At 52.2% G+C, this 21,182-nt stretch overlaps 30 non-coding genes and 1 pseudogene across 30 annotated transcripts; all 31 read left to right on the top strand.

The window, feature by feature from the left end:
* Window positions 1-269: 269 nt before the first annotated feature.
* On the top strand, window positions 270-433 carry LOC146044074 (U1 spliceosomal RNA). The gene has a single exon (XR_014464823.1). It is a non-coding gene; the product is annotated as a U1 spliceosomal RNA (small nuclear RNA).
* A 534-nt stretch (window positions 434-967) lies between these two features.
* LOC146044993 (U1 spliceosomal RNA) lies at window positions 968-1,102 on the top strand (annotated as a pseudogene).
* Window positions 1,103-1,593: 491 nt separating this feature from the next.
* On the top strand, window positions 1,594-1,757 carry LOC146044041 (U1 spliceosomal RNA). The gene has a single exon (XR_014464816.1). It is a non-coding gene; the product is annotated as a U1 spliceosomal RNA (small nuclear RNA).
* Window positions 1,758-2,136: 379 nt separating this feature from the next.
* Window positions 2,137-2,300, top strand: LOC146044701 (U1 spliceosomal RNA). The gene has a single exon (XR_014465143.1). It is a non-coding gene; the product is annotated as a U1 spliceosomal RNA (small nuclear RNA).
* Window positions 2,301-2,841: 541 nt separating this feature from the next.
* Window positions 2,842-3,005, top strand: LOC146042820 (U1 spliceosomal RNA). The gene has a single exon (XR_014464028.1). It is a non-coding gene; the product is annotated as a U1 spliceosomal RNA (small nuclear RNA).
* A 534-nt stretch (window positions 3,006-3,539) lies between these two features.
* Window positions 3,540-3,703, top strand: LOC146042261 (U1 spliceosomal RNA). The gene has a single exon (XR_014463817.1). It is a non-coding gene; the product is annotated as a U1 spliceosomal RNA (small nuclear RNA).
* Window positions 3,704-4,237: 534 nt separating this feature from the next.
* LOC146042267 (U1 spliceosomal RNA) lies at window positions 4,238-4,401 on the top strand. The gene has a single exon (XR_014463818.1). It is a non-coding gene; the product is annotated as a U1 spliceosomal RNA (small nuclear RNA).
* A 546-nt stretch (window positions 4,402-4,947) lies between these two features.
* LOC146042270 (U1 spliceosomal RNA) lies at window positions 4,948-5,111 on the top strand. Its single transcript, XR_014463820.1, has one exon. It is a non-coding gene; the product is annotated as a U1 spliceosomal RNA (small nuclear RNA).
* Window positions 5,112-5,634: 523 nt separating this feature from the next.
* Window positions 5,635-5,798, top strand: LOC146044470 (U1 spliceosomal RNA). Its single transcript, XR_014464924.1, has one exon. It is a non-coding gene; the product is annotated as a U1 spliceosomal RNA (small nuclear RNA).
* Window positions 5,799-6,340: 542 nt separating this feature from the next.
* On the top strand, window positions 6,341-6,504 carry LOC146043435 (U1 spliceosomal RNA). The gene has a single exon (XR_014464433.1). It is a non-coding gene; the product is annotated as a U1 spliceosomal RNA (small nuclear RNA).
* A 542-nt stretch (window positions 6,505-7,046) lies between these two features.
* On the top strand, window positions 7,047-7,210 carry LOC146042826 (U1 spliceosomal RNA). Its single transcript, XR_014464029.1, has one exon. It is a non-coding gene; the product is annotated as a U1 spliceosomal RNA (small nuclear RNA).
* Window positions 7,211-7,744: 534 nt separating this feature from the next.
* On the top strand, window positions 7,745-7,908 carry LOC146043413 (U1 spliceosomal RNA). Its single transcript, XR_014464411.1, has one exon. It is a non-coding gene; the product is annotated as a U1 spliceosomal RNA (small nuclear RNA).
* Window positions 7,909-8,442: 534 nt separating this feature from the next.
* LOC146043887 (U1 spliceosomal RNA) lies at window positions 8,443-8,606 on the top strand. The gene has a single exon (XR_014464789.1). It is a non-coding gene; the product is annotated as a U1 spliceosomal RNA (small nuclear RNA).
* A 525-nt stretch (window positions 8,607-9,131) lies between these two features.
* LOC146042656 (U1 spliceosomal RNA) lies at window positions 9,132-9,295 on the top strand. Its single transcript, XR_014463964.1, has one exon. It is a non-coding gene; the product is annotated as a U1 spliceosomal RNA (small nuclear RNA).
* A 534-nt stretch (window positions 9,296-9,829) lies between these two features.
* LOC146042277 (U1 spliceosomal RNA) lies at window positions 9,830-9,993 on the top strand. Its single transcript, XR_014463822.1, has one exon. It is a non-coding gene; the product is annotated as a U1 spliceosomal RNA (small nuclear RNA).
* A 517-nt stretch (window positions 9,994-10,510) lies between these two features.
* LOC146042730 (U1 spliceosomal RNA) lies at window positions 10,511-10,674 on the top strand. Its single transcript, XR_014463995.1, has one exon. It is a non-coding gene; the product is annotated as a U1 spliceosomal RNA (small nuclear RNA).
* A 542-nt stretch (window positions 10,675-11,216) lies between these two features.
* Window positions 11,217-11,381, top strand: LOC146043457 (U1 spliceosomal RNA). The gene has a single exon (XR_014464455.1). It is a non-coding gene; the product is annotated as a U1 spliceosomal RNA (small nuclear RNA).
* A 550-nt stretch (window positions 11,382-11,931) lies between these two features.
* Window positions 11,932-12,095, top strand: LOC146042527 (U1 spliceosomal RNA). The gene has a single exon (XR_014463902.1). It is a non-coding gene; the product is annotated as a U1 spliceosomal RNA (small nuclear RNA).
* A 582-nt stretch (window positions 12,096-12,677) lies between these two features.
* Window positions 12,678-12,836, top strand: LOC146044946 (U1 spliceosomal RNA). Its single transcript, XR_014465353.1, has one exon. It is a non-coding gene; the product is annotated as a U1 spliceosomal RNA (small nuclear RNA).
* Window positions 12,837-13,034: 198 nt separating this feature from the next.
* Window positions 13,035-13,198, top strand: LOC146044063 (U1 spliceosomal RNA). Its single transcript, XR_014464821.1, has one exon. It is a non-coding gene; the product is annotated as a U1 spliceosomal RNA (small nuclear RNA).
* A 526-nt stretch (window positions 13,199-13,724) lies between these two features.
* Window positions 13,725-13,888, top strand: LOC146044778 (U1 spliceosomal RNA). The gene has a single exon (XR_014465220.1). It is a non-coding gene; the product is annotated as a U1 spliceosomal RNA (small nuclear RNA).
* Window positions 13,889-14,430: 542 nt separating this feature from the next.
* LOC146042489 (U1 spliceosomal RNA) lies at window positions 14,431-14,594 on the top strand. Its single transcript, XR_014463891.1, has one exon. It is a non-coding gene; the product is annotated as a U1 spliceosomal RNA (small nuclear RNA).
* Window positions 14,595-15,122: 528 nt separating this feature from the next.
* Window positions 15,123-15,286, top strand: LOC146043634 (U1 spliceosomal RNA). Its single transcript, XR_014464631.1, has one exon. It is a non-coding gene; the product is annotated as a U1 spliceosomal RNA (small nuclear RNA).
* Window positions 15,287-15,828: 542 nt separating this feature from the next.
* On the top strand, window positions 15,829-15,992 carry LOC146042281 (U1 spliceosomal RNA). Its single transcript, XR_014463824.1, has one exon. It is a non-coding gene; the product is annotated as a U1 spliceosomal RNA (small nuclear RNA).
* Window positions 15,993-16,534: 542 nt separating this feature from the next.
* LOC146042486 (U1 spliceosomal RNA) lies at window positions 16,535-16,699 on the top strand. Its single transcript, XR_014463889.1, has one exon. It is a non-coding gene; the product is annotated as a U1 spliceosomal RNA (small nuclear RNA).
* Window positions 16,700-17,241: 542 nt separating this feature from the next.
* LOC146042291 (U1 spliceosomal RNA) lies at window positions 17,242-17,405 on the top strand. The gene has a single exon (XR_014463827.1). It is a non-coding gene; the product is annotated as a U1 spliceosomal RNA (small nuclear RNA).
* A 530-nt stretch (window positions 17,406-17,935) lies between these two features.
* On the top strand, window positions 17,936-18,099 carry LOC146044745 (U1 spliceosomal RNA). Its single transcript, XR_014465187.1, has one exon. It is a non-coding gene; the product is annotated as a U1 spliceosomal RNA (small nuclear RNA).
* Window positions 18,100-18,641: 542 nt separating this feature from the next.
* On the top strand, window positions 18,642-18,805 carry LOC146044371 (U1 spliceosomal RNA). Its single transcript, XR_014464878.1, has one exon. It is a non-coding gene; the product is annotated as a U1 spliceosomal RNA (small nuclear RNA).
* Window positions 18,806-19,331: 526 nt separating this feature from the next.
* LOC146043942 (U1 spliceosomal RNA) lies at window positions 19,332-19,495 on the top strand. Its single transcript, XR_014464799.1, has one exon. It is a non-coding gene; the product is annotated as a U1 spliceosomal RNA (small nuclear RNA).
* Window positions 19,496-20,045: 550 nt separating this feature from the next.
* Window positions 20,046-20,209, top strand: LOC146043269 (U1 spliceosomal RNA). The gene has a single exon (XR_014464268.1). It is a non-coding gene; the product is annotated as a U1 spliceosomal RNA (small nuclear RNA).
* Window positions 20,210-20,767: 558 nt separating this feature from the next.
* LOC146044569 (U1 spliceosomal RNA) lies at window positions 20,768-20,931 on the top strand. The gene has a single exon (XR_014465011.1). It is a non-coding gene; the product is annotated as a U1 spliceosomal RNA (small nuclear RNA).
* Window positions 20,932-21,182: the final 251 nt, after the last annotated feature.

The following is a 21,182-nucleotide window of genomic DNA, read 5'->3' on the forward strand; positions in this document are numbered from 1 at the left end:
CTCCAGCTGTTGCATGCCGACTGCTTGAATGACAACACAATATGCAAATCCGTGTGCTCTGGGAATGATTTGCACTAGTTGTGGGTAAAGTTTGGGGGGATGCGTCAGGAATAGGCACTTTTCCACTTTACCACCTCAATGTTAATAGATGTGGCCTCCCTGCGGTATTTTGTCCCCAGGTGGGAGTCGCTTGTGCTGCCTCAGGTAAATCTCCTTCAGCCAAAGGGGGTGTGCCCGAGCTGCGGCCCTCCTGAGCCCTAGTCCAACTCATACTTACCTGGCAGGGGAGATACCATGATCACGAAGGTGGTTCTCCCAGGGCGAGGCTCATCCATTGCACTCTGGGTGTGTTGACCCCTGCGATTTCCCCAAATGCGGGAAACTCGACTGCATAATATGTAGTAGTGGGGGACTGCGTTCGCGCTTTCCCCTGATCAGCTCTGGTAAAAGTCAGCCCTTTGTACCTAGTACCTCCATTAGGCTTGCTTTCCATCCTTTCATCATTCTTAGCCCTGCCCACGCGCCCCTTAAGCTGTGCCATTAGCTTACACTCTGTGTTCTGCTCTGATCTCTACTGCTGTGTGCTGGCTGCATATGCTTCCTTGTTTTTACTTTGTTCGTGCCTTGTAGTGTGCTTTGCATATACAACCAGTAGAGGTCGCTGCAGGACCCAAACTCACTTGCGTTGCCAAGGAGGCCTCCAGCTGTTGCATGCCGACTGCTTGAATGACAACACAATATGCAAATCCGTGTGCTCTGGGAATGATTTGCACTAGTTGTGGGTATAGTTTGGGGGGATGCGTCAGGAATAGGCACTTTTCCACTTTACCACCTCAATGTTAATAGATGTGGCCTCCCTGCGGTATTTTGTCCCCAGGTGGGAGTCGCTTGTGCTGCCTCAGGTAAATCTCCTTCAGCCAAAGGGGGTGTGCCCGAGCTTCGGCCCTCCTGAGCCCTAGTCCAACTCATACTTACCTGGCAGGGGAGATACCATGATCACGAAGGTGGTTCTCCCAGGGTGAGGCTCATCCATTGCACTCCGGGTGTGTTGACCCCTGTGATTTCCCCTGATCAGCTCTGGTAAAAGTCAGCCCTTTGTACCTAGTACCTCCATTAGGCTTGCTTGCCTTCCATCCTTTCATCACTCTTAGCCCTTCCCACGCGCCCCTTAAGCTGCGCCATTAGCTTACACTCTGTGTTCTGCTCTGATATCTACTGCTGTGTGCTGGCTGCATATGCTTCCTTGTTTTTACTTTGCTAGTAGTGTGCTTTGCATATACAACCAGTAGAGGTCGCTGCAGGACCCAAACTCACTTGCGTTGCCAAGGAGGCCTCCAGCTGTTGCATGCCGACTGCTTGAATGACAACACAATATGCAAATCCGTGTGCTCTGGGAATGATTTGCACTAGTTGTGGGTATAGTTTGGGGGGATGCGTCAGGAATAGGCACTTTTCCACCTCAATGTTAATAGATGTGGCCTCCCTGCGGTATTTTGTCCCCAGGTGGGAGTCGCTTGTGCTGCCTCAGGTAAATCTCCTTCAGCCAAAGGGGGTGTGCCCGAGCTGCGGCCCTCCTGAGCCCTAGTCCAACTCATACTTACCTGGCAGGGGAGATACCATGATCACGAAGGTGGTTCTCCTAGGGCGAGGCTCATCCATTGCACTCCGGGTGTGTTGACCCCTGCGATTTCTCCAAATGCGGGAAACTCGACTGCATAATTTGTGGTAGTGGGGGACTGCGTTCGCGCTTTTCCCTGATCAGCTCTGGTAAAAGTCAGCCCTTTCGTACCTAGTACCTCCATTAGGCTTGCTTTCCTTCCTTCCTTCCTTCCTTCCTTCCTTCCATCCTTTCATCACTCTTAGCCCTGCCCACGCGCCCCTTAAGCTGCGCCATTAGCTTACACTCTGTGTTCTGCTCTGATCTCTACTGCTGTGTGCTGGCTGCATATGCTTCCTTGTTTGATAGTTTGGGGGATGCGTCAGGAATAGGCACTTTACCACCTCAATGTTAATAGATGTGGCCTCCCTGCGGTATTTTGTCCCCAGGTGGGAGTCGCTTGTGCTGCCTCAGGTAAATCTCCTTCAGCCAAAGGGGGTGTGCCCGAGCTGCGGCCCTCCTGAACCCTAGTCCAACTCATACTTACCTGGCAGGGGAGATACCATGATCACGAAGGTGGTTCCCCCAGAGCGAGGCTCATCCATTGCACTCCGGGTGTGTTGACCCCTGCGATTTCCCCAAATGTGGGAAACTCGACTGCATCATTTGTGGTAGTGGGGGACTGCGTTCGCGCTTTCCCCTGATCAGCTCTGGTAAAAGTCAGCCCTTTGTACCTAGTACCTCCATTAGGCTTGCTTTCCTTCCTTCCATCCTTTCATCACTCTTAGCCCTGCCCACGCGCCCCTTAAGCTGCGCCATTAGCTTACACTCTGTGTTCTGCTCTGATCTCTACTGCTGTGTGCTGGCTGCATATGCTTCCTTGTTTTTACTTTGCTTGTGCCTTGTAGTGTGCTTTGCATATACAACCAGTAGAGGTCGCTGCAGGACCCACACTCACTTGCGTTGCCAAGGAGGCCTCCAGCTGTTGCATGCCGACTGCTTGAATGACAACACAATATGCAAATCCGTGTGCTCTGGGAATGATTTGCACTAGTTGTGGGTATAGTATGGGGGGATGCGTCAGGAATAGGCACTTTTCCACTTTACCACCTCAATGTTAATAGATGTGGCCTCCCTGCGGTATTTTGTCCCCAGGTGGGAGTTGCTTGTGCTGCCTCAGGTAAATCTCCTTCAGCCAAAGGGGGTGTGCCCGAGCTGCGGCCCTCCTGACCCTAGTCCAACTCATACTTACCTGGCAGGGGAGATACCATGATCACGAAGGTGGTTCTCCCAGGGCGAGGCTCATCCATTGCACTCCGGGTGTGTTGACCCCTGCGATTTCCCCAAATGCGGGAAACTTGACTGCATAATTTGTGGTAGTGGGGGACTGCGTTCGCGCTTTCCCCTGATCAGCTCTGGTAAAAGTCAGCCCTTTGTACCTAGTACCTCCATTAGGCTTGCCTTCCATCCTTTCATCACTCTTAGCCCTTCCCACGCGCCCCTTAAGCTGCGCCATTAGCTTACACTCTGTGTTCTGCTCTGATCTCTACTGCTGTGTGCTGGCTGCATATGCTTCCTTGTTTTTACTTTGCTTGTGCCTTGTAGTGTGCTTTGCGTATACAACCAGTAGAGGTCGCTGCAGGACCCACACTCACTTGCGTTGCCAAGGAGGCCTCCAGCTGTTGCATGCCGACTGCTTGAATGACAACACAATATGCAAATCCGTGTGCTCTGGGAATGATTTGCACTAGTTGTGGGTATAGTTTGGGGGGATGCGTCAGGAATAGGCACTTTTCCACTTTACCACCTCAATGTTAATAGATGTGGCTTCCCTGCGGTATTTTGTCCCCAGGTGGGAGTCGCTTGTGCTGCCTCAGGTAAATCTCCTTCAGCCAAAGGGGGTGTGCCCGAGCTGCGGCCCTCCTGAGCCCTAGTCCAACTCATACTTACCTGGCAGGGGAGATACCATGATCACGAAGGTGGTTCTCCCAGGGCGAGGCTCATCCATTGCACTCCGGGTGTGTTGACCCCTGCGATTTCCCCAAATGCGGGAAACTCGACTGCATAATTTGTGGTAGTGGGGGACTGCGTTCGCGCTTTCCCCTGATCAGCTCTGGTAAAAGTCAGCCCTTTGTACCTAGTACCGCCATTAGGCTTGCTTTCCTTCCTTCCATCCTTTCATCACTCTTAGCCCTGCCCACGCGCCCCTTAAGCTGCGCCATTAGCTTACACTCTGTGTTCTGCTCTGATCTCTACTGCTGTGTGCTGGCTGCATATGCTTCCTTGTTTTTACTTTGCTTGTGCCTTGTAGTGTGCTTTGCATATACAACCAGTAGAGGTCGCTGCAGGACCCACACTCACTTGCGTTGCCAAGGAGGCCTCCAGCTGTTGCATGCCGACTGCTTGAATGACAACACAATATGCAAATCCGTGTGCTCTGGGAATGATTTGCACTAGTTGTGGGTATAGTTTGGGGGGATGCGTCAGGAATAGGCACTTTACCACCTCAATGTTAATAGATGTGGCCTCCTTGCGGTATTTTGTCCCCAGGTGGGAGTCGCTTGTGCTGCCTCAGGTAAATCTCCTTCAGCCAAAGGGGGTGTGCCCGAGCTGCGGCCCTCCTGAGCCCTAGTCCAACTCATACTTACCTGGCAGGGGAGATACCATGATCACGAAGGTGGTTCTCCCAGGGCGAGGCTCATCCATTGCACTCCGGGTGTGTTGACCCCTGCGATTTCCCCAAATGCGGGAAACTCGACTGCATAATTTGTGGTAGTGGGGGACTGCGTTCGCGCTTTCCCCTGATCAGCTCTGGTAAAAGTCAGCCCTTTGTACCTAGTACCTCCATTAGGCTTGCTTTCCTTCCTTCCTTCCATCCTTTCATCACTCTTAGCCCTGCCCATGCGCCCCTTAAGCTGCGCCATTAGCTTACACTCTGTGTTCTGCTCTGATCTCTACTGCTGTGTGCTGGCTGCATATGCTTCCTTGTTTTTACTTTGCTTGTGCCTTGTAGTGTGCTTTGCATATACAACCAGTAGAGGTCGCTGCAGGACCCACACTCACTTGCGTTGCCAAGGAGGCCTCCAGCTGTTGCATGCCGACTGCTTGAATGACAACACAATATGCAAATCCGTGTGCTCTGGGAATGATTTGCACTAGTTGTGGGTATAGTTTGGGGGGATGCGTCAGGAATAGGCACTTTTCCACTTTACCACCTCAATGTTAATAGATGTGGCCTCCCTGCGGTATTTTGTCCCCAGGTGGGAGTTGCTTGTGCTGCCTCAGGTAAATCTCCTTCAGCCAAAGGGGGTGTGCCCGAGCTGCGGCCCTCCTGAGCCCTAGTCCAACTCATACTTACCTGGCAGGGGAGATACCATGATCACGAAGGTGGTTCTCCCAGGGCGAGGCTCATCCATTGCACTCCGGGTGTGTTGACCCCTGCGATTTCCCCAAATGCGGGAAACTCGACTGCATAATTTGTGGTAGTGGGGGACTGCGTTCGCGCTTTCCCCTGATCAGCTCTGGTAAAAGTCAGCCCTTTGTACCTAGTACCTCCATTAGGCTTGCTTGCCTTCCATCCTTTCATCACTCTTAGCCCTTTCCACGCGCCCCTTAAGCTGCGAAATTAGCTTACACTCTGTGTTCTGCTCTGATATCTACTGCTGTGTGCTGGCTGCATATGCTTCCTTGTTTTTACTTTGCTTGTAGTGTGCTTTGCATATACAACCAGTAGAGGTCGCTGCAGGACCCAAACTCACTTGCGTTGCCAAGGAGGCCTCCAGCTGTTGCATGCCGACTGCTTGAATGACAACACAATATGCAAATCCGTGTGCTCTGGGAATGATTTGCACTAGTTGTGGGTATAGTTTGGGGGGATGCGTCAGGAATAGGCACTTTTCCACCTCAATGTTAATAGATGTGGCCTCCCTGCGGTATTTTGTCCCCAGGTGGGAGTCGCTTGTGCTGCCTCAGGTAAATCTCCTTCAGCCAAAGGGGGTGTGCCCGAGCTGCGGCCCTCCTGAGCCCTAGCCCAACTCATACTTACCTGGCAGGGGAGATACCATGATCACGAAGGTGGTTCTCCTAGGGCGAGGCTCATCCATTGCACTCTGGGTGTGTTGACCCCTGCGATTTCCCCAAATGCGGGAAACTCGACTGCATAATTTGTGTTAGTGGGGGACTGCGTTCGCGCTTTCCACTGATCAGCTCTGGTAAAAGTCAGCCCTTTGTACCTAGTACCTCCATTAGGCTTGCTTTCCTTCCTTCCATCCTTTCATCACTGTTAGCCCTGCCCACTCGCCCCTTAAGCTGCGCCATTAGCTTACACTCTGTGTTCTGCTCTGATCTCTACTGCTGTGTGCTGGCTGCATATGCTTCCTTGTTTTTACTTTGCTTGTGCCTTGTAGTGTGCTTTGCATATACAACCAGTAGAGGTCGCTGCAGGACCCACACTCACTTGCGTTGCCAAGGAGGCCTCCAGCTGTTGCATGCCGACTGCTTGAATGACAACACAATATGCAAATCCGTGTGCTCTGGGAATGATTTGCACTAGTTGTGGGTAAAGTTTGGGGGGATGCGTCAGGAATAGGCACTTTTCCACTTTACCACCTCAATGTTAATAGATGTGGCCTCCCTGCGGTATTTTGTCCCCAGGTGGGAGTCGCTTGTGCTGCCTCAGGTAAATCTCCTTCAGCCAAAGGGGGTGTGCCCGAGCTGCGGCCCTCCTGAGCCCTAGTCCAACTCATACTTACCTGGCAGGGGAGATACCATGATCACGAAGGTGGTTCTCCCAGGGCGAGGCTCATCCATTGCACTCTGGGTGTGTTGACCCCTGCGATTTCCCCAAATGCGGGAAACTCGACTGCATAATATGTGGTAGTGGGGGACTGCGTTCGCGCTTTCCCCTGATCAGCTCTGGTAAAAGTCAGCCCTTTGTACCTAGTACCTCCATTAGGCTTGCTTTCCTTCCTTCCATCCTTTCATCACTGTTAGCTCTGCCCACTCGCCCCTTAAGCTGCGCCATTAGCTTACACTCTGTGTTCTGCTCTGATCTCTACTGCTGTGTGCTGGCTGCATATGCTTCCTTGTTTTTACTTTGCTTGTGCCTTGTAGTGTGCTTTGCATATACAACCAGTAGAGGTCGCTGCAGGACCCAAACTCACTTGCGTTGCCAAGGAGGCCTCCAGCTGTTGCATGCCGACTGCTTGAATGACAACACAATATGCAAATCCGTGTGCTCTGGGAATGATTTGCATTAGTTGTGGGTATAGTTTGGGGGGATGCGTCAGGAATAGGCACTTTTCCACTTTACCACCTCAATGTTAATAGATGTGGCCTCCCTGCGGTATTTTGTCCCCAGGTGGGAGTCGCTTGTGCTGCCTCAGGTAAATCTCCTTCAGCCAAAGGGGGTGTGCCCGAGCTGCGGCCCTCCTGAGCCCTAGTCCAACTCATACTTACCTGGCAGGGGAGATACCATGATCACGAAGGTGGTTCTCCCAGGGCGAGGCTCATCCATTGCACTCCGGGTGTGTTGACCCCTGCGATTTCCCCAAATGCGGGAAACTTGACTGCATAATTTGTGGTAGTGGGGGACTGCGTTCGCGCTTTCCCCTGATCAGCTCTGGTAAAAGTCAGCCCTTTGTACCTAGTACCTCCATTAGGCTTGCTTTCCATCCTTTCATCATTCTTAGCCCTGCCCACGCGCCCCTTAAGCTGTGCCATTAGCTTACACTCTGTGTTCTGCTCTGATCTCTACTGCTGTGTGCTGGCTGCATATGCTTCCTTGTTTTTACTTTGTTCGTGCCTTGTAGTGTGCTTTGCATATACAACCAGTAGAGGTCGCTGCAGGACCCAAACTCACTTGCGTTGCCAAGGAGGCCTCCAGCTGTTGCATGCCGACTGCTTGAATGACAACACAATATGCAAATCCGTGTGCTCTGGGAATGATTTGCACTAGTTGTGGGTATAGTTTGGGGGGATGCGTCAGGAATAGGCACTTTTCCACTTTACCACCTCAATGTTAATAGATGTGGCCTCCCTGCGGTATTTTGTCCCCAGGTGGGAGTCGCTTGTGCTGCCTCAGGTAAATCTCCTTCAGCCAAAGGGGGTGTGCCCGAGCTGCGGCCCTCCTGAGCCCTAGTCCAACTCATACTTACCTGGCAGGGGAGATACCATGATCATGAAGGTGGTTCTCCCAGGGCGAGGCTTATCCATTGCACTCCGGGTGTGTTGACCCCTGCGATTTCTCCAAATGCGGGAAACTCGACTGCATAATTTGTGGTAGTGGGGGACTGCGTTCGCGCTTTCCCCTGATCAGCTCTGGTAAAAGTCAGCCCTTTGTACCTAGTACCTCCATTAGGCTTGCTTTCCATCCTTTCATCACTCTTAGCCCTGCCCATGCACCCCTTAAGCTGCGCCATTAGCTTACACTCTGTGTTCTGCTCTGATCTCTACTGCTGTGTGCTGGCTGCATATGCTTCCTTGTTTTTACTTTGCTTGTGCCTTGTAGTGTGCTTTGCATATACAACCAGTAGAGGTCGCTGCAGGACCCACACTCACTTACGTTGCCAAGGAGGCCTCCAGCTGTTGCATGCCGACTGCTTGAATGACAACACAATATGCAAATCCGTGTGCTCTGGGAATGATTTGCACTAGTTGTGGGTATAGTTTGGGGGGATGCGTCAGGAATAGGCACTTTTCCACTTTACCACCTCAATGTTAATAGATGTGGCCTCCCTGCTGTATTTTGTCCCCAGGTGGGAGTCGCTTGTGCTGCCTCAGGTAAATGTCCTTCAGCCAAAGGGGGTGTGCCCGAGCTGCGGCCCTCCTGAGCCCTAGTCCAACTCATACTTACCTGGCAGGGGAGATACCATGATCACGAAGGTGGTCCGCCCAGGGCGAGGCTCATCCATTGCACTCCGGGTGTGTTGACCCCTGCGATTTCCCCAAATGCGGGAAACTCGACTGCATAATTTGTGGTAGTGGGGGACTGCGTTCGCGCTTTCCCCTGATCAGCTCTGGTAAAAGTCAGCCCTTTGTACTTAGTACCTCCATTAGGCTTGCTTTCCTTCCTTCCATCCTTTCATCACTCTTAGCCCTGCCCACGCGCCCCTTAAGCTGCGCCATTAGCTTACACTCTGTGTTCTGCTCTGATCTCTACTGCTGTGTGCTGGCTGCATATGCTTCCTTGTTTTTACTTTGCTTGTGCCTTGTAGTGTGCTTTGCATATACAACCAGTAGAGGTCGCTGCAGGACCCACACTCACTTACGTTGCCAAGGAGGCCTCCAGCTGTTGCATGCCGACTGCTTGAATGACAACACAATATGCAAATCCGTGTGCTCTGGGAATGATTTGCACTAGTTGTGGGTATAGTTTGGGGGGATGCGTCAGGAATAGGCACTTTTCCACTTTAGATGTGGCCTCCCTGCGGTATTTTGTCCCCAGGTGGGAGTCGCTTGTGCTGCCTCAGGTAAATCTCCTTCAGCCAAAGGGGGTGTGCCCGAGCTGCGGCCCTCCTGAGCCCTAGTCCAACTCATACTTACCTGGCAGGGGAGATACCATGATCAAAAAGGTGGTTCTCCCAGGGCGAGGCTCATCCATTGCACTCCGGGTGTGTTGACCCCTGCGATTTCCCCAAATGTGGGAAACTCGACTGCATAATTTGTGGTAGTGGGGGACTGCGTTCGCGCTTTTCCCTGATCAGCTCTGGTAAAAGTCAGCCCTTTGTACCTAGTACCTCCATTAGGCTTGCTTTCCATCCTTTCATCACTCTTAGCCCTTCCCACACGCCCCTTAAGCTGTGCCATTAGATTACACTCTGTGTTCTGCTCTGATCTCTACTGCTGTGTGCTGGCTGCATATGCTTCCTTGTTTTTACTTTGCTTGTGCCTTGTAGTGTGCTTTGCATATACAACCAGTAGAGGTCGCTGCAGGACCCACACTCACTTACGTTGCCAAGGAGGCCTCCAGCTGTTGCATGCCGACTGCTTGAATGACAACACAATATTCCAATCCGTGTGCTCTGGGAATGATTTGCACTAGTTGTGGGTATAGTTTGGGGGGATGCGTCAGGAATAGGCACTTTTCCACTTTACCACCTCAATGTTAATAGATGTGGCCTCCCTGCGGTATTTTGTCCCCAGGTGGGAGTCACTTGTGCTGCCTCAGGTAAATGTCCTTCAGCCAAAGGGGGTGTGCCCGAGCTGTGGCCCTCCTGAGCCCTAGTCCAACTCATACTTACCTGGCAGGGGAGATACCATGATCACGAAGGTGGTTCTCCCAGGGCGAGGCTCATCCATTGCACTCCGGGTGTGTTGACCCCTGCGATTTCCCCAAATGCGGGAAACTCGACTGCATAATTTGTGGTAGTGGGGGACTGCGTTCGCGCTTTCCCCTGATCAGCTCTGGTAAAAGTCAGCCCTTTGTATTTAGTACCTCCATTAGGCTTGCTTTCCTTCCTTCCATCCTTTCATCACTCTTAGCCCTGCCCATGCGCCCCTTAAGCTGCGCCATTAGCTTACACTCTGTGTTCTGGCTGCATATGCTTCCTTGTTTTTACTTTGCTTGTGCCTTGTAGTGTGCTTTGCATATACAACTAGTAGAGGTCGCTGCAGGACCCACACTCACTTGCGTTGCCAAGGAGGCCTCCAGCTGTTGCATGCCGACTGCTTGAATGACAACACAATATGCAAATCCGTGTGCTCTGGGAATGATTTGCACTAGTTGTGGGTATAGTTTGGGGGGATGCGTCAGGAATAGGCACTTTTCCACTTTACCACCTCAATGTTAATAGATGTGGCCTCCCTGCGGTATTTTGTCCCCAGCTGGGAGTCGCTTGTGCTGCCTCAGGTAAATGTCCTTCAGCCAAAGGGGGTGTGCCCGAGCTGCGGCCCTCCTGAGCCCTAGTCCAACTCATACTTACCTGGCAGGGGAGATACCATGATCACGAAGGTGGTTCTCCCAGGGCGAGGCTCATCCATTGCACTCCGGGTGTGTTGACCCCTGCGATTTCCCCAAATGCGGGAAACTCGACTGCATAATTTGTGGTAGTGGGGGACTGTGTTCGCGCTTTCCCCTGATCAGCTCTGGTAAAAGTCAGCCCTTTGTACCTAGTACCTCCATTAGGCTTGCTTTCCTTCCTTCCATCCTTTCATCACTCTTAGCCCTGCCCATGCGCCCCTTAAGCTGTGCCATTAGCTTACACTCTGTGTTCTGCTCTGATCTCTACTGCTGTGTGCTGGCTGCATATGCTTCCTTGTTTTTACTTTGCTTGTGCCTTGTAGTGTGCTTTGCATATACAACCAGTAGAGGTCGCTGCAGGACCCACACTCACTTGCGTTGCCAAGGAGGCCTCCAGCTGTTGCATGCCGACTGCTTGAATGACAACACAATATGCAAATCCGTGTGCTCTGGGAATGATTTGCACTAGTTGTGGGTAAAGTTTGGGGGGATGCGTCAGGAATAGGCACTTTTCCACTTTACCACCTCAATGTTAATAGATGTGGCCTCTCTGCGGTATTTTGTCCCCAGCTGGGAGTCGCTTGTGCTGCCTCAGGTAAATGTCCTTCAGCCAAAGGGGGTGTGCCCGAGCTGCGGCCCTCCTGAGCCCTAGTCCAACTCATACTTACCTGGCAGGGGAGATACCATGATCACGAAGGTGGTTCTCCCAGGGCGAGGCTCATCCATTGCACTCCGGGTGTGTTGACCCCTGCGATTTCCCCAAATGCGGGGAAACTCAACTGCATAATTTGTGGTAGTGGGGGACTGCGTTCGCGCTTTCCCCTGATCAGCTCTGGTAAAAGTCAGCGCTTTGTACCTAGTACCTCCATTAGGCTTGCTTTCCTTCCTTCCATCCTTTCATCACTCTTAGCACTGCCCATGCGCCCCTTAAGCTGCGCCATTAGCTTACACTCTGTGTTCTGCTCTGATCTCTACTGCTGTGTGCTGGCTGCATATGCTTCCTTGTTTTTACTTTGCTTGTGCCTTGTAGTGTGCTTTGCATATACAACCAGTAGAGGTCGCTGCAGGACCCACACTCACTTGCGTTGCCAAGGAGGCCTCCAGCTGTTGCATGCCGACTGCTTGAATGACAACACAATATGCAAATCCGTGTGCTCTGGGAATGATTTGCACTAGTTGTGGGTATAGTTTGGGGGGATGCGTCAGGAATAGGCACTTTTCCACTTTTCCACTTTACCACCTCAATGTTAATAGATGTGGCCTCCCTGCGGTATTTTGTCCCCAGGTGGGAGTTGCTTGTGCTGCCTCAGGTAAATCTCCTTCAGCCAAAGGGGGTGTGCCCGAGCTGCGGCCCTCCTGAGCCCTAGTCCAACTCATACTTACCTGGCAGGGGAGATACCATGATCACGAAGGTGGTTCTCCCAGGGCGAGGCTCATCCATTGCACTCTGGGTGTGTTGACTCCTGCGATTTCCCCAAATGTGGGAAACTCGACTGCATAATTTGTGGTAGTGGGGGACTGCGTTCGCGCTTTCCCCTGATCAGCTCTAGTAAAAGTCAGCCCTTTGTACCTAGTACCTCCATTAGGCTTGCTTTCCTTCCTTCCTTCCTTCCTTCCTTCCTTCCTTCCTTTCTTCCTTCCTTCCATCCTTTCATCACTCTTAGCCTTGCCCACGCGCCCCTTAAGCTGCGCCATTAGCTTACACTCTGTGTTCTGCTCTGATCTCTACTGCTGTGTGCTGGCTGCATATGCTTCCTTGTTTTTACTTTGCTTGTGCCTTGTAGTGTGCTTTGCATATACAACCAGTAGAGGTCGCTGCAGGACCCACACTCACTTGCGTTGCCAAGGAGGCCTCCAGCTGTTGCATGCCGACTGCTTGAATGGCAACACAATATGCAAATCCGTGTGCTCTGGGAATGATTTGCACTAGTTGTGGGTATAGTTTGAGGGGATGCGTCAGGAATAGGCACCTTTCCACTTTACCACCTCAATGTTAATAGATGTGGCCTCCCTGCGGTATTTTGTCCCCAGGTGGGAGTCGCTTGTGCTGCCTCAGGTAAATCTCCTTCAGCCAAAGGGGGTGTGCCCGAGCTGCGGCCCTCCTGAGCCCTAGTCCAACTCATACTTACCTGGCAGGGGAGATACCATGATCACGAAGGTGGTTCTCCCAGGGCGAGGCTCATCCATTGCACTCCGGGTGTGTTGACCCCTGCGATTTCCCCAAATGCGGGAAACTTGACTGCATAATTTGTGGTAGTGGGGGACTGCGTTCGCGCTGGGAATGATTTGCACTAGTTGTGGGTATAGTTTGGGGGGATGTGTCAGGAATAGGCACTTTACTACCTCAATGTTAATAGATGTGGCCTCCCTGCGGTATTTTGTCCCCAGGTGGGAGTCGCTTGTGCTGCCTCAGGTAAATCTCCTTCAGCCAAAGGGGGTGTGCCCGAGCTGCGGCCCTCCTGAGCCCTAGTCCAACTCATACTTACCTGGCAGGGGAGATACCATGATCACGAAGGTGGTTCTCCCAGGGCGAGGCTCATCCATTGCACTCCGGGTGTGTTGACCCCTGCGATTTCCCCAAATGCGGGAAACTCGACTGCATAATTTGTGGTAGTGGGGGACTGCGTTCGCGCTTTCCACTGATCAGCCCTGGTAAAAGTCAGTGCCTTGTACCTAGTACCTCCATTAGGCTTGCTTTCCATCCTTTCATCACTCTTAGCCCTGCCCATGCGTCCCTTAAGCTGCGCCATTAGCTTACACTCTGTGTTCTGCTCTGATCTCTACTGCTGTGTGCTGGCTGCATATGCTTCCTTGTTTTTACTTTGCTTGTGCCTTGTAGTGTGCTTTGCATATACAACCAGTAGAGGTCGCTGCAGGACCCACACTCACTTACGTTGCCAAGGAGGCCTCCAGCTGTTGCATGCCGACTGCTTGAATGACAACACAATATGCAAATCCGTGTGCTCTGGGAATGATTTGCACTAGTTGTGGGTATAGTTTGGGGGGATGCGTCAGGAATAGGCACTTTTCCACCTCAATGTTAATAGATGTGGCCTCCCTGCGGTATTTTGTCCCCAGGTGGGAGTCGCTTGTGCTGCCTCAGGTAAATGTCCTTCAGCCAAAGGGGGTGTGCCCGAGCTGCGGCCCTCCTGAGCCCTAGTCCAACTCATACTTACCTGGCAGGGGAGATACCATGATCACGAAGGTGGTTCTCCCAGGGCGAGGCTCATTCATTGCTCTCCGGGTGTGTTGACCCCTGCGATTTCCCCAAATGCTGGAAACTCGACTGCATAATTTGTGGTAGTGGGGGACTGCGTTCGCGCTTTCCCCTGATCAGCTCTGGTAAAAGTCAGCCCTTTGTACTTAGTACCTCCATTAGGCTTGCTTTCCTTCCTTCCATCCTTTCATCACTCTTAGCCCTGCCCACGCGCCCCTTAAGCTGCGCCATTAGCTTACACTCTGTGTTCTGCTCTGATCTCTACTGCTGTGTGCTGGCTGCATATGCTTCCTTGTTTTTACTTTGCTTGTGCCTTGTAGTGTGCTTTGCATATACAACCAGTAGAGGTCGCTGCAGGACCCACACTCACTTGCGTTGCCAAGGAGGCCTCCAGCTGTTGCATGCCGACTGCTTGAATGACAACACAATATGCAAATCCGTGTGCTCTGGGAATGATTTGCACTAGTTGTGGGTATAGTTTGGGGGGATGCGTCAGGAATAGGCACTTTTCCACTTTACCACCTCAATGTTAATAGATGTGGCCTCCCTGCGGTATTTTGTCCCCAGGTGGGAGTCGCTTGTGCTGCCTCAGGTAAATCTCCTTCAGCCAAAGGGGGTGTGCCCGAGCTGCGGCCCTCCTGAGCCCTAGTCCAACTCATACTTACCTGGCAGGGGAGATACCATGATCACGAAGGTGGTTCTCCCAGGGTGAGGCTCATCCATTGCACTCCGGGTGTGTTGACCCCTGCGATTTCCCCAAATGCGGGAAACTCGACTGCATAATTTGTGGTAGTGGGGGACTGCGTTTGCGCTTTCCCCTGATCAGCTCTGGTAAAAGTCAGCCCTTTGTACCTAGTACCTCCATTAGGCTTGCTTTCCTTCCTTCCATCCTTTCATCACTCTTAGCCCTGCCCATGCGCCATTAGCTTACACTCTGTGTTCTGCTCTGATCTCTACTGCTGTGTGCTGGCTGCATATGCTTCCTTGTTTTTACTTTGCTTGTGCCTTGTAGTGTGCTTTGCATATACAACCAGTAGAGGTCGCTGCAGGACCCACACTCACTTGCGTTGCCAAGGAGGCCTCCAGCTGTTGCATGCCGACTGCTTGAATGACAACACAATATGCAAATCCATGTGCTCTGGGAATGATTTGCACTAGTTGTGGGTATAGTTTGGGGGGATGCGTCAGGAATAGGCACTTTTCCACTTTACCACCTCAATGTTAATAGATGTGGCCTCCCTGCGGTATTTTGTCCCCAGCTGGGAGTCGCTTGTGCTGCCTCAGGTAAATGTCCTTCAGCCAAAGGGGGTGTGCCCGAGCTGCGGCCCTCCTGAGCCCTAGTCCAACTCATACTTACCTGGCAGGGGAGATACCATGATCACGAAGGTGGTTCTCCCAGGGCGAGGCTCATCCATTGCACTCCGGATGTGTTGACCCCTGCGATTTCCCCAAATGCAGGAAACTCGACTGCATAATTTGTGGTAGTGGGGGACTGCGTTCGCGCTTTCCCCTGATCAGCTCTGGTAAAAGTCAGCCCTTTGTACCTAGTACCTCCATTAGGCTTGCTTTCCTTCCTTCCATCCTTTCATCACTCTTAGCCCTGCCCATGCGCCCCTTAAGCTGTGCCATTAGCTTACACTCTGTGTTCTGCTCTGATCTCTACTGCTGTGTGCTGGCTGCATATGCTTCCTTGTTTTTACTTTGCTTGTGCCTTGTAGTGTGCTTTGCATATACAACCAGTAGAGGTCGCTGCAGGACCCACACTCACTTGCGTTGCCAAGGAGGCCTCCAGCTGTTGCATGCCGACTGCTTGAATGACAACACAATATGCAAATCCGTGTGCTCTGGGAATGATTTGCACTAGTTGTGGGTATAGTTTGGGGGGATGCGTCAGGAATAGGCACTTTTCCACTTTACCACCTCAATGTTAATAGATGTGGCCTCCCTGCGGTATTTTGTCCCCAGCTGGGAGTCGCTTGTGCTGCCTCAGGTAAATGTCCTTCAGCCAAAGGGGGTGTGCCCGAGCTGCGGCCCTCCTGAGCCCTAGTCCAACTCATACTTACCTGGCAGGGGAGATACCATGATCACGAAGGTGGTTCTCCCAGGGCGAGGCTCATCCATTGCACTCCGGGTGTGTTGACCCCTGCGATTTCCCCAAATGCGGGAAACTCGACTGCATAATTTGTGGTAGTGGGGGACTGCGTTCGCGCTTTCCCCTGATCAGCTCTGGTAAAAGTCAGCCCTTTGTACCTAGTACCTCCATTAGGCTTGCTTTCCTTCCTTCCATCCTTTCATCACTCTAAGCCCTGCCCATGCGCCCCTTAAGCTGCGCCATTAGCTTACACTCTGTGTTCTGCTCTGATCTCTACTGCTGTGTGCTGGCTGCATATGCTTCCTTTTTTTTTCTTTGCTTGTGCCTTGTAGTGTGCTTTGCATATACAACCAGTAGAGGTCGCTGCAGGACCCACACTCACTTGCGTTGCCAAGGAGGCCTCCAGCTGTTGCATGCCGACTGCTTGAATGACAACACAATATGCAAATCCGTGTGCTCTGGGAATGATTTGCACTAGTTGTGGGTATAGTTTGGGGGGATGCGTCAGGAATAGGCACTTTTCCACTTTACCACCTCAATGTTAATAGATGTGGCCTCCCTGCGGTATTTTGTCCCCAGCTGGGAGTCGCTTGTGCTGCCTCAGGTAAATGTCCTTCAGCCAAAGGGGGTGTGCCCGAGCTGCGGCCCTCCTGAGCCCTAGTCCAACTCATACTTACCTGGCAGGGGAGATACCATGATCACGAAGGTGGTTCTCCCAGGGCGAGGCTCATCCATTGCACTCCGGGTGTGTTGACCCCTGTGATTTCCCCAAATGCGGGGAAACTCAACTGCATAATTTGTGGTAGTGGGGGACTGCGTTCGCGCTTTCCCCTGATCAGCTCTGGTAAAAGTCAGCCCTTTGTACCTAGTACCTCCATTAGGCTTGCTTTCCTTCCTTCCATCCTTTCATCACTCTTAGCCCTGCCCATGCGCCCCTTAAGCTGCGCCATTAGCTTACACTCTGTGTTCTGCTCTGATCTCTACTGCTGTGTGCTGGCTGCATATGCTTCCTTGTTTTTACTTTGCTTGTGCCTTGTAGTGTGCTTTGCATATACAACCAGTAGAGGTCGCTGCAGGACCCACACTCACTTGCGTTGCCAAGGAGGCCTCCAGCTGTTGCATGCCGACTGCTTGAATGACAACACAATATGCAAATCCGTGTGCTCTGGGAATGATTTGCACTAGTTGTGGGTATAGTTTGGGGGGATGCGTCAGGAATAGGCACTTTTCCACTTTACCACCTCAATGTTAATAGATGTGGCCTCCCTGCGGTATTTTGTCCCCAGCTGGGAGTCGCTTGTGCTGCCTCAGGTAAATGTCCTTCAGCCAAAGGGGGTGTGCCCGAGCTGCGGCCCTCCTGAGCCCTAGTCCAACTCATACTTACCTGGCAGGGGAGATACCATGATCACGAAGGTGGTTCTCCCAGGGCGAGGCTCATCCATTGCACTCCGGGTGTGTTGACCCCTGCGATTTCCCCAAATGCGGGAAACTCGACTGCATAATTTGTGGTAGTGGGGGACTGCGTTCGCGCTTTCCCCTGATCAGCTCTGGTAAAAGTCAGCCCTTTGTACCTAGTAACTCCATTAGGCTTGCTTTCCTTCCTTCCATCCTTTCATCACTCTAAGCCCTGCCCATGCGCCCCTTAAGCTGCGCCATTAGCTTACACTCTGTGTTCTGCTCTGATCTCTACTGCTGTGTGCTGGCTGCATATGCTTCCTTGTTTTTACTTTGCTTGTGCCTTGTAGTGTGCTTTGCATATACAACCAGTAGAGGTCGCTGCAGGACCCACACTCACTTGCGTTGCCAAGGAGGCCTCCAGCCGTTGCATGCCGACTGCTTGAATGACAACACAATATGCAAATCCGTGTGCTCTGGGAATGATTTGCACTAGTTTGGGGGGATGCGTCAGGAATAGGCACTTTTCCACTTTACCACCTCAATGTTAATAGATGTGGCCTCCCTGCGGTATTTTGTCCCCAGGTGGGAGTCGCTTGTGCTGCCTCAGGTAAATGTCCTTCAGCCAAAGGGGGTGTGCCCGAGCTGCGGCCCTCCTGAGCCCTAGTCCAACTCATACTTACCTGGCAGGGGAGATACCATGATCACGAAGGTGGTTTACCCAGGACGAGGCTCAGCCATTGCACTCCGGGTGTGTTGACCCCTGCGATTTCCCCAAATGCGGGAAACTCGACTGCATAATTTGTGGTAGTGGGGGACTGCGTTCGCGCTTTCCCCTGATCAGCTCTGGTAAAAGTCAGCGCTTTGTACCTAGTACCTCCATTAGGCTTGCTTTCCTTCCTTCCATCCTTTCATCACTCTTAGCCCTGCCCACGCGCCCCTTAAGCTGCGCCATTAGCTTACACTCTGTGTTCTGCTCTGATCTCTACTGCTGTGTGCTGGCTGCATATGCTTCCTTGTTTTTACTTTGCTTGTGCCTTGTAGTGTGCTTTGCATATACAACCACTAGAGGTGGCTGCAGGACCCACACTCACTTGCGTTGCCAAGGAGGCCTCCAGCTGTTGCATGCCGACTGCTTGAATGGCAACACAATATGCAAATCCGTGTGCTCTGGGAATGATTTGCACTAGTTGTGGTTATAGTTTGGGGGGATGCGTCAGGAATAGGCACCTTTCCACTTTACCACCTCAATGTTAATAGATGTGGCCTCCCTGCGGTATTTTGTCCCCAGGTGGGAGTCGCTTGTGCTGCCTCAGGTAAATCTCCTTCAGCCAAAGGGGGTGTGCCCGAGCTGCGGCCCTCCTGAGCCCTAGTCCAACTCATACTTACCTGGCAGGGGAGATACCATGATCACGAAGGTGGTTCTCCCAGGGCGAGGCTCATCCATTGCACTCCGGGTGTGTTGACCCCTGCGATTTCCCCAAATGCGGGAAACTCGACTGCATAATTTGTGGTAGTGGCGGACTGCGTTCGCGCTTTCCACTGATCAGCTCTGGTAAAAGTCAGCCCTTTGTACTTAGTACCTCCATTAGGCTTGCTTTCCTTCCTTTCATCACTCTTAGCCCTGCCCACGCGCCCCTTAAGCTGCGCCATTAGCTTACACTCTGTGTTCTGCTCTGATCTCTACTGCTGTGTGCTGGCTGCATATGCTTCCTTGTTTTTACTTTGCTTGTGCCTTGTAGTGTGCTTTGCATATACAACCAGTAGAGGTCGCTGCAGGACCCACACTCACTTGCGTTGCCAAGGAGGCCTCCAGCTGTTGCATGCCGACTGCTTGAATGACAACACAATATGCAAATCCGTGTGCTCTGGGAATGATTTGCACTAGTTGTGGGTATAGTTTGGGGGGATGCGTCAGGAATAGGCACTTTACCACCTCAATGTTAATAGATGTGGCCTCCCTGCGGTATTTTGTCCCCAGGTGGGAGTCGCTTGTGCTGCCTCAGGTAAATCTCCTTCAGCCAAAGGGGGTGTGCCTGAGCTGCGGCCCTCCTGAGCCCTAGTCCAACTCATACTTACCTGGCAGGGGAGATACCATGACCACGAAGGTGGTTCTCCCAGGGCGAGGCTCATCCATTGCACTCCGGGTGTGTTGACCCCTGCGATTTCCCCAAATGCGGGAAACTCGACTGCATAATTTGTGGTAGTGGGGGACTGCGTTCGCGCTTTCCCGCTTTCCCCTGATCAGCTCTGGTAAAAGTCAGCCCTTTGTACCTAGTACCTCCATTAGGCTTGCTTTCCTTCCTTCCATCATTTCATCACTCTTAGCCCTGCCCACGCGCCCCTTAAGCTGCGCCATTAGCTTACACTCTGTGTTCTGCTCTGATCTCTACTGCTGTGTGCTGGCTGCATATGCTTCCTTGTTTTTACTTTGCTTGTGCCTTGTAGTGTGCTTTGCATATACAACCAGTAGAGGTCGCTGCAGGACCCACACTCACTTGCGTTGCCAAGGAGGCCTCCAGCTGTTGCATGCCGACTGCTTGAATGACAACACAATATGCAAATCCGTGTGCTCTGGCAATGATTTGCACTAGTTGTGGGTATAGTTTGGGGGGATGCGTCAGGAATAGGCACTTTTCCACTTTACCACCTCAATGTTAATAGATGTGGCCTCCCTGCGGTATTTTGTCCCCAGCTGGGAGTCGCTTGTGCTGCCTCAGGTAAATGTCCTTCAGCCAAAGGGGGTGTGCCCGAGCTGCGGCCCTCCTGAGCCCTAGTCCAACTCATACTTACCTGGCAGGGGAGATACCATGATCACGAAGGTGGTTCTCCCAGGGCGAGGCTCATCCATTGCACTCCGGGTGTGTTGACCCCTGCGATTTCCCCAAATGCGGGAAACTCGACTGCATAATTTGTGGTAGTGGGGGACTGCGTTCGCGCTTTCCCGCTTTCCTGCTTTCCCCTGATCAGCTCTGGTAAAAGTCAGCCCTTTGTACCTAGTACCTCCATTAGGCTTGCTTTCCTTCCTTCCATCATTTCATCACTCTTAGCCCTGCCCACGCGCCCCTTAAGCTGCGCCATTAGCTTACACTCTGTGTTCTGCTCTGATCTCTACTGCTGTGTGCTGGCTGCATATGCTTCCTTGTTTTTACTTTGCTTGTGCCTTGTAGTGTGCTTTGCATATACAACCAGTAGAGGTCGCTGCAGGACCCACACTCACTTGCGTTGCCAAGGAGGCCTCCAGCTGTTGCATGCCGACTGCTTGAATGACAACACAATATGCAAATCCGTGTGCTCTGGCAATGATTTGCACTAGTTGTGGGTATAGTTTGGGGGGATGCGTCAGGAATAGGCACTTTTCCACTTTACCACCTCAATGTTAATAGATGTGGCCTCCCTGCGGTATTTTGTCCCCAGGTGGGAGTCGCTTGTGCTGCCTCAGGTAAATCTCCTTCAGCCAAAGGGGGTGTGCCCGAGCTGCGGCCCTCCTGAGCCCTAGTCCAACTCATACTTACCTGGCAGGGGAGATACCATGATCACGAAGGTGGTTCTCCCAGGTCGAGGCTCATCTATTGCACTCCGGGTGTGTTGACCCCTGCGATTTCCCCAAATGCGGGAAACTCGACTGCATAATTTGTGGTAGTGGGGGACTGCGTTCGCGCTTTCCCCTGATCAGCTCTGGTAAAAGTCAGCCCTTTGTACCTAGTACCTCCATTAGGCTTGCTTTCCTTCCTTCCATCCTTTCATCACTCTTAGCCCTGCCCATGCGCCCCTTAAGCTGCGCCATTAGCTTACACTCTGTGTTCTGCTCTGATCTCTACTGCTGTGTGCTGGCTGCATATGCTTCCTTGTTTTTACTTTGCTTGTGCCTTGTAGTGTGCTTTGCATATACAACCAGTAGAGGTCGCTGCAGGACCCACAC

The sequence above is a fragment of the Crinia signifera genome, chromosome 1 (assembly GCF_055691185.1).
Source record: "Crinia signifera chromosome 1, ASM5569118v1, whole genome shotgun sequence".
NCBI lineage: Eukaryota > Metazoa > Chordata > Amphibia > Anura > Myobatrachidae > Crinia > Crinia signifera.